Below are 4,611 nucleotides of genomic sequence, written 5' to 3' on the forward strand. Positions count from 1 at the left end.
CAGCCGCGCCAATCCTCCGCCTACGGTACGCTCCCCTCGTCTCTTTTTCTCTCTCTCTCTCTCAGCTTTGTCTCCGAGTTCCTCTGGGCCGACACTAACTCAGTCGGCTTGCTCTTTTGACAGAGTCCTCTGCTCCGGCCGGCCGGCGGGGCAGACGTGGAGCGCCGCTTCGTCCCTAACCGGACCGAACACGACCAGGAGGACCCCGACCTGGGGGCGGTCCATATGGAGGATGCCGCCGAGCCGGCCGGCGGCCAAGCCGGCGGCGAAGCAGGCGGCTCCGGGTTCACCGCTACCTTCGACGACTGGCCGGACGAGGACAAAGCCGAAGCCGTCCCGCATCGCCAGCCGGCATCCGGACGCGGCGCGGGCTCCTCCGGCGCGCAGCCTGCTCGGGGTAGAGGCCAGAAACGTCGCGCCACCCAGGGCATGTTCGGTAGCCGGACGAAGAAGCCCAGGGGTGGGGCGGCGGCCACCTGGCGGGAAGAGGCGGCCGCGAAGGCGGCTCGCTTCCGCAAAGTGGTGAAGCAGCCGCAGACTGTGTCGGCGTAAGTTCTCTCTTTCTATGTACTGTCCCTCTTTCTTTCCTTTGGTGGTTCTTGAATCTTCGTCTTCTTTTTCAATGGTCAGAGCTCCGCTGTCACTTGAGCGGGCGGCTGCCGGCTCCGTCGTCGAGTCGCCAGGGGGCTCTGGGAGCACCACCCGCCGCGCAGATCCCCGCGCCGCCCTCCTGGAGGCGACGGAAAGGAACGCGCGGGAGGTGCGGGAGGAGCAGGAAGCGCGGGAGGCGGAGGCACGGAGGGCAGCCGCCGCCCAGGCAGCTCGGGAGGAGGAGGCGGCGAAGGCGCTCGCCGAGGCCGCAGCCAAGGCCCAGGCAGAGGCCGAGGCCGAAGCGGCGGCAGGGGAGGCTTTGATGGTCACCCCCCTGCGCACCATGGCGCCCGGGGACGTGGATCCCTCGCCAGGGGGAGCCAGCGGTTCCCAGCCGGGGCTGGGAGGAAGCGGCGACGACGTCGTCATCTTGGGGGAGGCGCCGGGGCCGACTCCTCCGACTAGGGCGACCCAAGGCCGCCAGCCTGAGCCTGCGCCCGCACAGTCGGCGGAGGGCGAGCCGGCCGCGGGGGCTGAGGTGGCGGTCCGGGTTCCGCCAAGCCGGCGTGCAGGGAAGGCCGCGTCTGAACCGCAAAAGGCTGCGTCGGAGCCGCAGCCGGCCGTGGGCTCCAGCTCGTCGGCCCGAGACGCGGAGGCGGCCAGCGCTACCTCGGGGTGGACGCCGGGCGGAGGGACAGCCCTTGTGAACGTCGCTGCACAAGACGTCCGGACCCGGCTGCAAAGCCAAGCCGCGGCGCTGAGGCAGTTCACCGACGAATTCCTCGCCACGCGGGCAGCCATCTGGGTTAGTATTCTCATCTTGTTCTTTCTTGATCTTGATTTCTCTCGTGGGGGCGCGTCAGCGCACCCACTGGGTGTAGTCCCCGAGTTCCGAGTCGGCTGCTGAGCAGGCGGCTTGGAACTTCTTGGAGATTTTGTTTTTGCTGCTTTTGTTCTCACTTCGGTCTTCTGTCCGTCTTGCAGGACTACCACAACCTCCGAGCGGCCGCCTTCAACTCCAAGGCTCGGGAGCTGACTCAGAAGACCGCCGATCTCACTGAAAGCCGAGGTATGTGACTTGACCTTTATCTCATGTGGGGGCGCGTCAGCGCACCCACTGGGTGTAGTCCCCGAGATTCGGGCTGACTGCTGAGCAGTCGGCTCGGATCTTCCTTGATGATTTCTCATTGTTCTTCTTCTTCTTCTATCTCGGCAGCGGCCAACGCCAGTCTGAGGGCACAGCTGGGGGAGTCCCAGACTGCTCTTCGTGCCAAGGACGCGGAGCTCGCCGCCTTGGTGCAGGAGCGCGACCGCCTGGTCAAGAAGTTGGCCGACCAGGAGGAAGGCCACCAGGCGGCGCTGAAGGCTGCGCAGGATCGCGAAGCCACCCTCCAGGCCGAGTTCAAGACGGAGGCGGCCGGCTGGGCAGAGGCCAGGCAGACTCTGGTCTCCGGCTATGGCCAGATCGAGGATCTGGTTGACGGTAAGTCGTCTACCCCTTCGTCCTTTCTTGCCATCTGCCATTTTGACTTGTTTTTCTGATTTTGGTGCTTTCTTTCCTTTTCTTCTTCGCGCAGAGTACTTCCCCGGCTATTCCACTGCTGCCAACCAGGCCATCGAAGCCCGTCGCCAGGCGAAGAGGCAAGCCGGCTTCGAGATCTCGCCAACCGCCGGCCGCTCGCTGGAGGAACAGCTCCTGGCGATCCAGGCTCGCATCCAGCCGGCTCACAGGCTGCTCCGCCGGCTTCAGCGCGCGGGATCGCAGGTCTTGGCCGCCCTCTGGCCTGGCCAAGTGGTCCCTCGCACCCCCAGTCGGACCACCGACTGGCTGGAGGTGGCAGTCGGCCGCTTCGAGGCTTGGAAGGCGTCAGCGGCTCGCTCCGGCGCCAGGCGGGCGCTGGAGTTCGTCAAGGCCTGGTATCCCGGCCTGAACCTGGACCAGCTGGCGACCTGGCGGCAGCAAGCCGACACGGAGCTGGAGCCGGCGCGGCCGGCCATCATTCGGCGGGCTTCAGCGATCGCCGACTACACCGACACCAACGTCTTCGCCCCCGAGGTGGACGACAATGGAGTCGCCCAGCCGGAAGATTGGTTCGGGCTGGACCCGGCGTACGGCGAGGACTCGGCGGAGGAGATCGACTCCAGCGACGAGGGCGAAGAGGAGGAGGAGGAGGGTGAAGACGCCAAGCCGGCTGGTGGAGTAGCCGGCCAGCCTGACCGCGCCTCCAGCACTACGTCGTGTGCGAGTGCGTCTCCTGCCGCGGGAGGTGGTTAAGCCGGGACCAGCTAGGCGGCCACTCCTTCGGCCGGCGAGCTGCCTTCATCGATCAGCTCGGCCTCCAAGTCGCGCCTTAGTCTTCTTTCTTTTGTTTTCCTGTCTTGTTACTTTTGAACAATGTTTGGTTAAGTCTGCACAATTCCACCCACTGGGTGTATTCAAACTTAAGTCTGTTGCCGGCCTGTGGGCGGCTTTATGTATATTAATTATGCAATCGGTCTTTCCTTGTACTTTTGCTTTTTGTCCTTCTGCTTTTTTCCTTTGCCGCCCTCCCTTGGTTGCTGCCTCCCTAGTCAAACAGTTGCTCTGCAATCTGTAGCCGGGGGGGTGCCTGGCCGATTGGGGAGGGGGAAGTACTTTTAGCTCTGCTGGACTAAAGCTAAGTTTTTTAGGAAGCCGGCCAGCCGGCTGCTCTGGTAGCCGGCAGGCATGTTTGGAGGCCGTCTCTTTGCTATATAGGTTCGTTGTTCCTTAGCCGTTTTTCGTGTGGGCGTCCTTTCTGTCTTGCCTCTTGCTAGTCGGGCAGTCAGTTCTTTGAGCTGCGACTTGCAACAAGAGGGGACTCGGGAGCCGGCGCACTACTTTTCTGACTTCAGGAAGAACTTTCAATATAGCTCAAGGCGGCCAGTCCCCGGGCCGACTAGTCGAACCCGGTGCCGGACAAGAATTCGAAACGTAATAATACATTCAAGGATATGACACTCGTCATTCATAGATAAATAAAAGGCAGTCCCCGAGTACTGTTCGGGGGGCCTGTTGGTTTGTACTTAATACAAAAAGGGAGCGTGATACGTACTGCTTTTCAGCTGTAAAATCGTCTTAGGAGGTTTGCGTTCCATGGTCGCTCCGACTCCTTGCCGGAGTCGTCTCTCTTGCGTGCTCTTGGTTTTTGCGCGTCGATCAAGTAGTAGGAGTCGTTGCCGAGTGCCTTGCTGACGACGAAGGGGCCTTCCCAAGGGGCCGAGAGCTTGTGCTGGCCGGTTGTTCGCTGGATCAGCCGGAGCACAAGGTCGCCCTCTTGGAAGGATCTTGGCTTGACCTTGCGGTTGTAGTAGCGGCGCAGCCCTTGCTGGTAGATGGCGGACCGGCTGAGGGCTAACAGTCGGCCTTCTTCCAGTAGGTCGACGCCGTCTTCTCTTGCTTCTTTGGCTTCCTCCTCCGTGTACATGGTGACCCGAGGCGAGTCGAACTCGATGTTTGTTGGGATGACAGCCTCGGCACCGTACACAAGGAAGAATGGAGTGAAGCCGGTTGACTTGTTGGGTGTAGTGCGCAGACTCCAGAGGACAGCCGGCAGCTCTTCGAGCCAGCAGCCGGCCGATTGCTCCAGTGGTACAACGAGTCGAGGCTTGATGCCGGAGAGGATGAGTCCATTTGCTCGCTCGACCTGGCCGTTTGACTGCGGGTGGGCAACGGACGCTAAGTCCAGTCGGATGCCCTGCGTCGCGCAGAAACGTGCCAGTGCTCCTTTGGCGAAGTTCGTGTCGTTGTCGGTGATGATGCTGTGCGGCACGCCGTACCGAGTAGTGATGTCGGTCATGAATGTCACGGCAGTCGGCCCGTTCAGCTTCTTAATTGGCTTGGCTTCAATCCACTTTGTGAACTTGTCCACAGCAACGAGTAGATGTGTCAAGCCACCGCGGGCTGTCTTGAAAGGGCCCACCATGTCCAGTCCCCAGACGGCAAAAGGCCAGGTGAGGGGAATGGTCTTGAGGGCAGAAGCCGGCAGGTGTTGTTTGGAA

This window comes from Triticum aestivum, chromosome 7D (assembly GCF_018294505.1).
Source record: "Triticum aestivum cultivar Chinese Spring chromosome 7D, IWGSC CS RefSeq v2.1, whole genome shotgun sequence".
Lineage (NCBI taxonomy): Eukaryota > Viridiplantae > Streptophyta > Magnoliopsida > Poales > Poaceae > Triticum > Triticum aestivum.